The sequence below is a fragment of the Haematobia irritans genome, chromosome 2, assembly GCF_050003625.1.
Source record: "Haematobia irritans isolate KBUSLIRL chromosome 2, ASM5000362v1, whole genome shotgun sequence".
In the NCBI taxonomy this organism is placed as follows: domain Eukaryota; kingdom Metazoa; phylum Arthropoda; class Insecta; order Diptera; family Muscidae; genus Haematobia; species Haematobia irritans.
The window spans coordinates 98,320,048-98,334,587 of NC_134398.1; positions in this window are offsets into that span (position 1 = coordinate 98,320,048).

Consider the following 14,540-nt stretch of genomic DNA (forward strand, 5'->3'; position numbering starts at 1 on the left):
GCATCATTTTTGCAATTTAATTGCAACGGGCTCCGTGGTAAGATTAGTGAGATCGTAGACTTTATGAATCGGAAAAGGATAAGGGTCGCGGCGATCCCGGAAACAAAGCTGAATCCCACCTGCAGCCTACGACATTGTGATGGGTACAATGTCCTACGGAAGGATCGCACAAGAAATGGAGGTGGTGGCCTGGCTTTCATATTACACCGTTCCGTGCAGTATAGACCTATCACGCTTGTGCTAGACACTAATGACCCGTACATGGAATGTATGGGGGTAGCAGTTAAGTGTGGGGCTGCCGAGATAGAGCTATACAATGTTTACATACCGCCGGTTGGTAGCTGTGCTCCAGGTTATAGCCCAAACATTGAGTGGTTGTTGAGCGGGCATAACCGATTGGTTCTAGGAGATTTTAATGCCCACCATGAACTTTGGCATTCTCTCCTGGGTAATGACCAGAGGGGCATAGCTTTGACAGAGCAGATAGACGACTCCACATTTTGCACGGTGAACGAAGAGGCCCCCAGGAGAATTATGGGTGACTGCAGCAGTTCGCCAGATTTATCGTTAGCATCGCCTGGTCTGATAAATGACGTCTCCTGGCAACCCGTCATTTCATTGGGTTCGGACCACCTCCCCATAATTCTCACCATCAACCGACCCTCTGATTTCATAACCTCTGAACGCCGGACGTGCAGAGAATACACCGATCGCCGCTTCAGTGAGCTCCCGTCCCCCTCACATGTTCATGTTGCCCAGAGGGAGTTCAGGGACATCATCCTCGCTTCATACCCGCTGGTCGAATTGCCCAGGTGAGGCCCAACTTCCCAGCCGAAGCGGCGGGACTCGCAGACGAGCGTGATGAACGCCGTCGTGCTAACCCTGCTGATCCTAGAATCAGAGAACTAAATCTAGAGATTAGTAAGATAGTCGACGAGCACAAGCGGAACACTTGGTTAGAGCACCTGAAGCAATGTAACTTAGGAACAGGAACTGGTAAATTGTGGTCAACAGTTAGAGCCCTCTCGAACCCCTCCACAAGGGATGATGGGATTTCAGTCACATTTGGCGACGTGACTGTGACTGATCCGAAGAGGTGCGCCAAATACTTCAACCGACAGTTTGTCGAGCATCCCGAGAGTGATAGAGCGAAAAGGAGAGCCACCCGTCGTGTACGTGGTCTCCGAGCCGATGACACACCACAATTTACTGCAGCCGAAGTTACCAATGTCATCAACAGCGCGAAACCATCTAAGGCGCTGGGCCCTGATGGAATTTCAATGCTAATGCTGAAGCATCTGGGAATACTGGGAGTTGAGTACCTGACCAGACTCCTCAATTTGTCTTTGGAATCACACATTATACCCGATGTCTGGAAAATGGAAAGGGTGATTCCACTACTGAAACCGGGCAAAGATTCGAGCAAAGGTGAATCGTACAGACCGATATCCCTTCTTTCGCCAGTAGCCAAGACACTTGAGGCATTACTCCTCCCCAGCCTTGTGGAGAATTTTCCAGCTGCCCACCATCAACATGGATTCCGTAAGGTACATAGTACGACAACAGCCTTACATGCCATTTCGACACATATTAATAAGGGACTTAACCAGCCCAGGCCGTGTCATAGGACGGTCCTCGTGGCGCTTGACCTATCGAAAGCATTCGATACGGTCAACCATGCCACATTATTTGAGGACATCGAGAATACGTCCCTACCGACAGGGGCGAAGCGTTGGGTGCTGAATTATATGTGTGGACGCCAGTCGTACGTGGAATTCAGGGACAGAAAGTCAAGACCGCGTAGAGTTAAACAGGGAGTTCCCCAAGGTGGGGTGATATCTCCGGCACTGTTTAACCTCTACATGTCCTCGATTCCACCCCCTCCTGACGGCGTCGAGATTGTATCATATGCGGATGACTGTACAATCTTGGCATCTGGGCCCAATGTTGATGACATTTGCGATCGTTTGAACGTCTACATAGCTAATCTTACCAGTTATTTCACTGCGAGAAACTTGAGGATATCCCCCACCAAATCCTCAGCCACACTATTTACTACATGGACGGCAGAAGTGCGCAGGCAGTTGAATATCAGAGTCGATGAAGTAATAATTCCGACCACAAATTACCCCAAGATTCTTGGGGTCACATTCGACAGCCTTTTTAGGTCATCTGTCCATGCCACTGCAATTTGTAATAAGCTCCGTGGTAGAAACAAGGTCCTCAAGTCACTTGCCGGCAGTACTTGGGGTGCGGACAAAGAAACCTTGCTAACTACTTATAAGGCAATTGGCCGGTCAGTGGTAAACTATGCAGCGCCAGTGTGGACACCGCAGACCAGTGATACGCAGTGGAATAACATACAAACCTGCCAGAACGCTGTTCTTAGAACTGCGACTGGGTGTCTCCGCAGCACACCCCTGGATCACCTTTATGTGGAGACAAAGATCATCCCTGTGCGAAGACACAACTACATGTTGTCAAAGCAGTATCTCCTGGGTTGTTATCGCAGTAATCATCCAAACCACCATCTTATGGATACACAACCACCACCCAGGAACGTAAGGGTTGATATACATAATCTAGAGCGCGAGATCCAGCGCTATAAAAGAGAGCCTCTAGATCAAGCAGCGTACCAGGCAGGTTTGAACAGGATTCATGAGGATACTGTAGCTGAAGCGGTGAGAAGCTACAAGGGTAATCCTCTTCTTGGAGTCCGACCTCCGCCCATAGCACCGGAGGAAAGAGACCTCCCACGGCAGACTAGGGTAGTTTTGGTCCAATTAAGATCAGGCAAGTGCAGCCGCCTCAATTCCTACTTATCGGTGATTGATAGCAGCGTAGCTGACGTTTGTCCAATTTGCAACCAAGGGCCACACGACACGCATCATCTTTTCTCTTGCCCAGCCAAACCAACCCGACTTACCACCAGATCACTCTGGACACACCCCACCTTAGTCGCAGAGTTCCTTGATCTGCCAACAAGCTGATGTACCAAGCGTATAACATGAAATGGATGAGATCAAAATAAACTGTTACAACAACAACAACAACAACAACAAAAATTGTGAAAAGATAAATTTTAAAAAAGAATATTGAAAGGCAAATTTAAAAAATATAAACTAATGAAATAAAAATTATATTATAGTGAATCTATATATATAAAATTCAATCTATGTTTGTTTATTTGTTTGTTTGTTTATTTGTATGTTCCGAGTTGGCTCCGAAACGGCTGAACCGATTTACTTGAAACTTTCAGAGATCGTAGGGGGCGTTCATGTGGTGAAAATAGGGTACCTCATTTTTTGAGACCTGGTCGCGGAGGGGGACCTCCCCTTTGTCGGACTTTTTGAAAATTGGACCAAAGTTGACCGATTTGCTTGAAATTTTCATTGAAGATTGGGGTTGGTATCTAGACAAAGATCCGCTACTTTTTATTTCGATATTTGGTGGAGGAGGGGGGCCTACCCTTTGTTCGACTTTTTTAAAGTGCAGTGAAAAAACTAAAATTCTCTAAATTATCTGAGATTTACAGGGAACATGTGGTGGGGTTATGGAATTAATATGGGGTACCTGATGATTTCATATGTGGATGGGGAGGGGGACCTCCCCTTTGCCGTTTTTTTTTTTTGAAAGTACAAACAGAACTAAACTCCCCCGACTGAAATTTTACGGAAAAAATGGGTTATGAAATTTATATCAGGTTCCTGATTTTTTAATAAAAATAAAAGGGCATAGGGAGACATCCGCTTCTCTTAAGTACATACAGAGAAACAATTAAACTTTACCGAGTTACTTGAGGACTGGGGAGAGGTTACGATATTAATAGTTGATACCTGATTTTGTGATATTTGGACGGAAGAGAGGCCGCCCCTTTAGGCTTATAATTTGCTTGACATTTTCTGGGACGTTTACAAAAGATACGCTACATCACTTTTCGATATTTGGTCGGGGAGGAGGTCCTCCTCTAAAACTGCAAAAAAAATTTAGTTTTCTTGAAATTTACAAAAGCAGTGGGGGAAGGTTATGAACGAAGACGGCGTTTGTCGATATTGTATCGGGGAAAGTGACGTCCCTTTAAAACAATAGAGCAAAATTTAAACATCGCCGATCTACTTGAAATTTACAGGGAACGTGGGAGGAGGTAATTAAATTTATACATGATTTTTAAATTAGTATATGATTTTTCGATATCTGGTTGGGGAAGGGGAAAATTGAAATAAACTTTGTCGATTTACTTCGATAGAATTTATAGGGACCATTGAGTAGTTGCGAAATTAATATAGGGTACGTGATAGTCCGATATCAGGTCGGAGTGGTGCGAAGGTGGGGAGAGGGTTCCCTTTTGTCCGTTTTTTTTCTTAAATTGAAAGTAGAGGGTTGTCCGTAAATGGGAACTCGGTACATAATTTTATGATTTTTGCACAGGCTTCTGCCAGACTTCTTTTTAGTAAAGAACTTAAATTTACAAAAAATTGGTAGCCAACGTAGAGGGTGCATCATTTTCCAACATTTAAGCAAATGTTAATGTGGTAAAATTTTTTACTACTTTTGCTTTTTCCGATTTATTGGATAATATAGTGCTTAATTTTCAGATATGTTGAGGAAAAGGATACCTTTCCTTGACAAACCACACTTAAAATTCACAAGCAATATAGAAGATTGTCCAACTACTTGAATACAGAACATTATTAAAAAAAAATTGGAGGAAAGGGTACACCCTCTCCCGCCATATTCGTACCTATAAACGAAAAATTAAGTAGTCCGATTTGTTTAAAAGAATTCAAATCTTTTCGAATTTGTTTTCAGCACGAAGCATATAGTTGACTAAGTTAACGCAAAATGTTCTTCCAAATACGCTTCGGAAGGCGCAGCGAAGCGGGCCGGGTTACGCTAGTAAGAATATAAAAATTGGCAAAGGTAGAAATTTTTTGAAATTAAAGTGAATAGGAATACAAAAATTGTGAAAAGATAAATTTTAAAAAGAATATTGAAACGCAAATTTGAAAAATATAAACTAATGAAATAAAAATTATATTATAGTGAATAAGAATACAAAAATTGGCAAAATGTAGAAATTAAGAAATGAAAAAAACTATTTCCAAGCCAAACATGATTGCAGGCTACTTTTGGTAAGAAATTGTTTAATATCCTTGAAAATCCTATTTCCCAAATTTCAAATCCTTTTTCCTGATGAATTGACACAAAAACTTAGTGCCATGAGTACATCTTCAAAATTTTCTTCCTCTCAGAGGGATGAAATCAAGGCTATAGTGTCAGAATTTTTCAAATTAGACTCAAGTTCAGATGAGGGTTGCGATCACCCAATAGGTGTTGTAAAATATGAGGAACTTGAAAAAATTCCTGATATTGTTAAAACTATAAGAGAATTTTCAGGAAGACCTGGTGAGTTTGGGTCTTGGAGAAAATCCGTTGAAAGGGTATTAGACCTTTTCAAAGATTTAAAGGGAACAAGTAAATATTACGCTATTTTGCATACAATTAGAACAAAAATAGTAGGAGAGGCGGATAAAGAACTTGATTCCTACAGAACCCCTTTAGATTGGCCATTATTCTGATAAGAGGGACATAGGAACCCTAGAATACCAACTATCTACAATGACACAGGGTCAAAAGTCCATAACGGAATATTATCAAACCGTATATCAGCATCTACACTGTTAGAAAAATATGTTTTTCATATGTTTCGATATAAACAAAATGTGTTTCGGGCACAATTTTTAAACACAATATATTTAAGTGCAAACATGTAATGTTCTCAAACTAACACTAAATGTTTGGAACACATATGTTAATATGTTAGAATATATTATGTTTGGGGCATGCATGTTTCATAAAAATTATATGTGTGAATGTAAACATATATAAATTTACAAATTTCGATTAAACATATATATGTTGTGATATTTTATTCAGAGAGCGAAAGAGAGAGAGAGTATAGAGAAAGAAATAGAGATAAAAACCGGGAGGGTTGACGAAAGATATCAAATTAACACAGCGAGAGAATCGAAAGAGAGCAATTTCTGTGAAACCGCTTATATGTTGTTTCGGAAACTGCTTTATGATAAGGCCAAAAATTTTATACGCTTAAGTCTAAATATTATTTAATTTAAGTCTAAATATTATTTAATTTGTGTATATTATAAAATTATTTATGTATGTTTATACTCGACCCCACGTTCTTCCTTTGTTAGAGTTTTTGAATTCCTTCCAAAATATCAAACTTTTATACCAAAACCAGTTTTTTATTACAAAATTGTTATTTTTGCAATAAAAAAATAATATTTTATCCAAAAGCTCAGTCCATTTCGTTTATATCAAGCACTGTTTCTGACTGTAAATCTTTAATAACCCACATTTCGAAGTTTCATTATAAAAATTTAATATAGTATAAATATAAATGCGTAAATTAAAAAAAAACAATTGGTGTTTGGTCGGAGCAGGGATTGAACCCACGACCCTTTGCATGTACGGCAGACATGCTAACCACTGCTCCACGTTGCCAACACATGTATGTTTCTATTAAATAATGTTATGTTTGCATGGGCTCGTGGGCGCTGCAAACTATGCTATATAAATGTAACTTATAACGATAATTGTCTTCTGGTGACTATAACAGCTACGTAGCTCAGTGGTAGTGTGTTGGCTTACAAACTGTATGGTCCTCGGTTCGATTCTCCGTCCAGGCGAAAGGTAAAATTTAAAAAAATTATAAAATTGAATAATTTCTTCAACATTATTTGTATTACAGAAAAAGGTGCTAAGAACTAAAAAATTTCGTGGAAGTGAAAATTATGTTAGGGAATGAGCACAATCTTCTTTGGGGAAAATTCTTCCAAGCATATAATATTTTTGGCTCAAAATGCTTCCAAAAATAGAATATGTTCACATAAAACAAACATATTAATGTTTCGGCAGTATCCAATAATATATGTGCTTCCTGCAAAATATGTTTGGAACATATGTTAGAGAGGCGATTTTTTTTTTGAGGGTGTATCATTGATTTTGGACAAGATTGCTTGTCTAGATTTAGACGATAGTAGTATGCTGGTAATGACTAACGCCTATCGAGATAAGGCCCTTGATACATTTATAAGGGGCTTAAGAGGGGATCTTCCAAGACTTCTATGCGTTAGAGAACCGTCTTCATTGCCTCAAGCACTACACATATGTCTTAAACTGGATAATATGAACTACCGTATGAACCAGACATATGGACATACTCAGATAATGGAAAATGTAAGAAAAAATACCGCAGGACCTTTTACAAATTTTTATCCCCAGTTAGCTCATAAAGGTAGAACTGCAGGACGACCGCTACCTCCGCGACTTCCTCCAAGACCAATGCAGCAGTCATTTAATGGTCAAACGACATATCAACCACGAAATTATACTTTACCAAATCCAGGATACCAAAACAATTTTTCACCAAATCCAGGATATCAAAATAATTTTTATACTCAGAACCCATACCAACCTAGAAATTTTTCTGTACCAAATACAGGATATCAAACCAATTTTCCAAAAAGTCAGCAGACTTTAAAACTAAAACGAGGAACGGTAAAATGATAAAAATTCTTTTGGACACGGGAAGTAATAAAAATTACATTAAACCCGAGTTAGTAGAAAATCCTATAGATAATCAAGGATACTTCACAGCAAAGTCAGTTAGCGAAAATATAAAAATAACCCATCATACCTTTTTAAGTATTTTCGGACCAAAAATAGAGCCCATAAAATTTTTCCTTTTGCCAGGATTAAAAACATTTGATGCAATATTAGGTAGTGATTCCATGAGGGAATTATCCGCTGTTATTTACATATCTGAGAACTATTTTTGGATAAAACATATTGGAAAAATAGCCTCAACATTTCTTTCAAGACGTCAACAACATAGAATTTAGAACAGGACACCTAACTAAGGAGCAATCAGCAAACTTAGGGGAGGTTATAAAAAAGCATTCCAACTTATTTACAGATCCTGATGAAAAACTAACTTATACCACAAAGGTGGTTGCTGAAATAAGAACGACTTCAGATACCCCACTGTACACTAGAAATTATACTTACCTTACGAGGAGTCGTTGACGAAGAAATAAAGAAGTTACTAAGAGATGAAATTATACAACCGTCTCGATCCCCATACAATTCTCCCATATGGGTCGTACCGAAGAAAGAAGATACTTCAGGTCAAAAGAAATATAAGGTAGTAATAGACTATAGCAAGTTAAATAGTATAACAATTTCAGACAAGTACCCTATTCCCGAGATTACAGAAGTTCTGTCTAATCTTGGGGGAAATAAATTGTTTTCGGTAATAGATCTAAAAAGTGGTTTCCACCAAATTCCACTTTGAGAAGAGGATCGAGAAAAAACGCATTTTCCATATGTAATGGGAAGTATGAATTTACCAGACTCCCATTCGGTCTAAAAAATGGACCAGCAATATTCCAAAGAACATTAGATGACATTCTTTTTTTTTTTTTTATTATTTTCATCTATGGATTAAACCCTTACAGACTAACAGTAATATATTACATTATATACATATTGTTTGTTAATATATCAAGTATTTAATAATAATGTTATCTTTTTCTTTACATTGTATTTCTCTTCTGACAAATCAAGATAATAATAAAATTTATTGAATTCTTTACAAAGACGGCGAAGTGGATCGTTGTTTTCAAAGTTCGTTCGAAAGTATTCAATGTGGAGCAGTTCAAAGTTGCGGGTAGGTCTAAAGGGTACATTGAATGATATGCTGTTAATAAGGAAGTCAGATTTAAATCTTCCGTTAATTAAATCAACCATAAAACAGATATTCAGCATGGTACGTCTACTTTTCAGTGTAGGTAATTTGATGAGCGATAGTCTTTCTTTGTAAGACGGCAAGGTTTGAGGTGTCCAGTTATTCCGACGTAAACAAAACAGTAAAAATTGTTTCTGAACAGATTCAATACGATTGCAATGAATTTGGTACTGTGGGTCCCAAATTACAGATCCATATTCCAGGATAGGACGCACAAGTGAAGTATATAAGTTTCTTGTAACAAATGGGTCAGCAAATTCCTTACTCCAGCGCTTGACAAATCCAAATGATCCATAGGCCTTATTTACAGTCATAGAAATGTGAGATCTAAAATTTAGCATGCGATCCAAAAGTATTCCAAGATCTTTAAAGGATTCAACAGTTTCAAGCGTTGTGCCATTCAAGTTATAATTCGTGTCGATATAATTTAATCTATAAAAAGAGATATGCTTGCATTTCCTTATGTTCAGTTCCATCATATTTGATGAGCACCATCTGTACATGCTATTCAGATCAGATTGGAGTAAGGATTGGTCATCACTATTCCGAATAACCTTTATAATTTTAACATCGTCAGCATACATGAGAGTGTAACCATATTTAATGGCTGATGGAAGGTCATTTATAAATAAGCAGAACAATAGAGGGCCAAGATGACTTCCTTGTGGAACACCAGAAGGCACATGTATTGATTTTGAAATAATGTTATCAAATACTACAAATTGTGTACGATTCTTTAGATAACTTTCAAACCAGGATACCATTAATTCACTGAAGCCCATGCGATGCAGTTTGTACAGTAAAAGTGAATGGTTTACTTTGTCAAACGCCTTACTAAAATCAGTATAAATGACATCAGTCTGTAAACGATCTTTAAAGCCTTCATTAACCATTGTAGTCAATTCCAAGATATTTGTTATGGTCGAACAAGATTTACGGAAGCCGTGTTGTTTAGGCGATAGAAGAGAGGAGACTTGATGATTCAAACTATCAGAAATAATTTTCTCCAACAGTTTTGGAATAGCACTTAATTTAGCAATGCCTCTATAATTCGTAATATCTGACTTGCTTCCATTTTTAAATAGCGGAATGATAAATGAATTCTTCTACAATGTAGGAAAGTGACCTGTGCGCAAAGATTCATTAAACAGAAATGAAAGAGCAGTCGAAAGAGAATGAGCACAATATTTGAGGATGTTACTGGGAATCCCATCAGGGCCCGGGCGATATGAACATTTTATCTTTTCCATATAACTCATCACAATATCAGGAGAAATAAATGGAGTAGTGAATGTCGAATATTCCTGTATCTTATATGGGTACGCATCAGATTGCTTGAAATCCTTATGGCAGTAAGTTGTTGCAAAGAACTTTGAAAACAAATTACATATAGATTCATTATCATCCCCTTCAACAGCACCATGGTTAGGTTAGGTTAGGTTAAAGTGGCAGCCCGATTAAGATTCAGGCTCACTTAGACTATTCAGTCCATTGTGATACCACATTAACTAAAAGTACCCATTACATATGGGCACTTCTAGTTTTAACCGCTGAACCTTCTTGATTATTTTTCTTTGTTGAACCAACCAGATTGTTCCAAAAACATTAGCAGACTGCTTAAGTTAACGTTTTCCAGATCCGCCAGTAATCTGAAGCTATATGCTCCTAAAAGTTGCTTGCGCTTTACACAAAATGCAGGACACTCACACAAGAGGTGTTTAATTGATTCTTTTTCCTCCGCATCATGACAGCTCATACAATAGTCATTATACTTCGCGCCAATAGTTTTTGCAAAATCGCCTATCAGGCAGCGACCCGTTATAGCAGATATCAGGAGTGATATCTGACGTCTCGAGAACATTAGCATATCTAGTGTGCGGTTTAAGTTGAAATGGGGCCATATTTGCTTGGTGTCGTTACAACCCTTGCAATTCTCCCATCGAACATTTGCCATCCTAACAGCCTTCTCACGCAGCATGAGCTTGCAGGTAGCTAGGGGCATACCAACAAATTCCAGTTCCCCTGGAATATGTAAGGTAGTCCCTAGCCTTGCCAACTCATCCGCTTCGCAGTTCCCCGGTATGTTCCTATGGCCAGGCACCCATATTAGGTGAATATTGTACTGCTCAGCCATCTCATTGAGAGATTTGCGGCAGTCGATGGCCGTTTTCGAGTTGAGGAACACAGAGTCCAAGGATTTTATTGCAGGTTGACTGTCTGAGTATATATTAATGCCAATATTTGTTGGAACATTACTTCTCAGCCAATTCGCCACCTCTCTTATTGCTAATATTTCAGCCTGAAAAACACTACAGTGATTAGGTAATCTTTTCGCTATTCGAATTTCCAGATCTTTAGAATATACTCCGAACCCCACTTGTCCATTCAATTTGGAGCCATCAGTATAGAAATCTATATATCTTTTATTCCCCGGGGTCTGTGTACACCACGCCTCACTGTTGGGAATTAGAGTTTCAAACTTTTTGTCGAAAAGTGGTTTTGCCAGGGTATAATCCACTACGTTAGGCACATCTGGCATTATTTTGAGGACCGAACTATGGCCGTACATTTTTTCCGACCACAGCGATAGCTCGCGCAACCGCACAGCCGTTGTTGCAGCTGACTGTTTGGCCAAAATGTCTAAAGGCAATAGATGTAGCATGACATTAAGGGAGTCTGTTCCTGTCTTACTAAATGCGCCTGAGATACATAAGCTCGCCATACGCTGAACTTTATCTAAACAAGTCGGTTTCTGAAGTGCCGGCCACCAGACTACAACACCATATAGCATTATAGGTCTAGCTACTGCAGTGTATAGCCAATGCACAATTTTTGGTTTTAGTCCCCACTTTTTCCCTATTGCCTTTTTGCACGAGTACAAAGCTACCGTGGCTTTTCTCGCCCTCTCTTCAATATTAAGCCTAAAATTCAGCTTCCTGTCCAAAATAACGCCAAGGTATTTTGCACACTCACCAAAGGGAATTTCAGTACCCCCTAAGGAAATGGGCCTAACCGTGGGAGTTTTACGATCTTTGCAGTACATGACTAGTTCTGTCTTTGCTGGATTTACACCAAGACCATTATCTTTCGCCCATTTCTCAGTCATCCGGAGAGCTCTCTGTATAATATCTCTGATTGTGGATGGGAATTTTCCCCTGACTGCTAGCGCCACATCATCTGCGTATGCCACCACTTTTATCCTTTCTTTTTCTAGGGAAACCAGAAGGTTGTTTATAGCAACATTCCAAAGAAGAGGTGATAGAACTCCTCCTTGGGGAGTGCCTCTGTTCACATACCTTTGTATGTTTGCTTGCCCTAGTGTGGCTGAAATACGTCTCTTTATTAGAAGTTCGTCTAACAGCCTAAGTATACCTGGATCAACATTATTGAACGCCCCTTCGATGTCTAGAAACGCCACGATTGTGTATTCTTTGACAGATAGTGAGCTTTCAATAAAGCTGACTAGTTCATGCAATGCGGTCTCAGTAGACCTGCCCTTCGAGTATGCATGCTGTCGTTTCGAGAGCAAACTTGAATCCACGCTAGTTCTAAGATACATGTCTATCATCCTCTCCAGGGTCTTAAGTAGGAATGAGGATAAGCTGATTGGTCGGAGGCTTTTCCTGCTTTAGGTATGAAGACGACTTTTGTTTCCCTCCACTTTTCTGGAATATATGCTAAGTTTACACATCGTTTATATATCACCGTCAACCAGGGGATAACTCTTTCAGCCACTGCCTGTAACTCCGCCGGAGTAATTCCATCAGGTCCGGGGGATTTGAATGGTCCAAAGCTATTTAAAGCCCATTTTATTCTAGATTCCGACACAATTTCCTCGATAGGAAATGATCGCTGAGCCTCTGTTACACCGCCGGAACATGGTTCAACCGTCTGATTTCCAGGGAAGTGTGTGTCCAAAAGTACCTCCAACGTCTCCTCACTGGACGTTGTCCAATTTCCCTCCGATGTTTTAATGAAACCTGGAGCGGTGTTAGTGGATGCTAGTACCTTCCGTAGTCTGGAAGCCTCTGACGTATTCTCAATACTGCTACAGTAATCATCCCAAGAGTTTTGTTGAGACCTTCTCAGTTCTCGTTTATATTCTCTCAGATTCATCTTGTAAGTGTCCCAATCCTCCGGAGCTCTTGTGGACTTTGCTTTGTTAAAGAGCTTCCTGCAGGATTTCCTCATATTACTTAACTCCGTAGTCCACCATGGCGGCCGATTTTTCCCCCTTGGCTTTCCTCTAGGGCAAGCAGCTTTCAGTGAAATGTTGAAGGCCTTAGTAATCCGCTCCACTGCGTGTTCGATATCTTGCACTGTGCTCATATTTGTCTCCGGCATTTCCGGTATCATCGAATTGAACGATTCCCTATACCTATTCCAATCAGCTTTCCTAACATTTGGCGGAAATATGGTCTTTGAAGTACGAACAGCCAATCTGAAACTGATGTAGCGATGATCTGAGAAGCTATGTTCCCTCAAAACTTGCCACTCAGATATCTTATCATTCAGTTCCGGAGAGGTCAACGTTACGTCCAAAACCTCTTGTCTGTTCCTGGTGACGAAGGTTGGTGCATCTCCCTTATTGCAAACTACCAGGTTAGTACGCAAAATAAACTCTATTAGCGACTCTCCCCTTGCATTAGTATCACTACTTCCCCAAATACTATGATGTGCATTTGCATCGCATCCCATAATGAGTTTTGTCTTTGTTTTTAGTGACTCCTCAACTAAGGTCTTAACGGCACAGGGTGGCATCTCCCTATCATGTCCCATGTAGACCGAAGATACCCAATATTTGCATGTGGATATCTCTAGACTGGCTACGACAGTGTCTGCATTGCTCAATGAAGGAAGCAGAAACAAGTTTAGTTCGTTTTTAGCAATTATACATGCTCGATTTATATCGGTACCGGTATTATGCAAAAGTTTGAAACCCGGAGTGCTTAATTCACAGATCTTGTTCTTATATATGTATGGTTCTTGAATAAGAACTATATCTATGTCTCCTTTCATCAGGAGAACTTTTAAGGCAGCACAAGCGGCCTTACAATGGTGAAGATTTATCTGGAGGAACCGTAGAACCATCCAAATTTTCAACCACTGTCACATCAGCCGCTTCAATTGAGTCATCAAGGGCTTCCTCTTCACAGATCTCGGTGACTCTCGCAACAATCCGCGGTTCAGTTTTGGTGAGGCTTGAGCCTGTAGAAACTTCCCGCATATGGTTTTCGCCATAGTCTGCAGGTTTTATGTCTCCTTCGGCTTCGCTAGGAGATTTTTCCACTGCTGACTCTACCGGAGGCTTGTCCGTTTCGGAATCCTTTGGCTGATCGCTTTTGTATACCTTCATATGGATATCATGAAAGCCATAACTTACGCGTCCTTGGGTCTGGGCTAGATGTGGCAGCGACTCTATGTTTAATATAAACACCGCATGTCGTCTTGGTCCATCCACCTCATCCAAACGACCAACCTTCCAATCGGCGGTTGGAAGATCTGGGTTACATTCTTTTAGTCTCTCTAGTATTGACTCAGGATCAGGAGGGTTTGCCGGTATCCATGCATGTGCTCTAGGTTTAGCCGGTATGTCTTTTTTATCTACTAACTCCAAAGCGGCTCCTTCCCAAACTTCACCAATTAGCATCAATGCAGCTTTAAAGCAATCCATAGACCTCTGGTCTGCAAAAGCTATTAACTTATATCG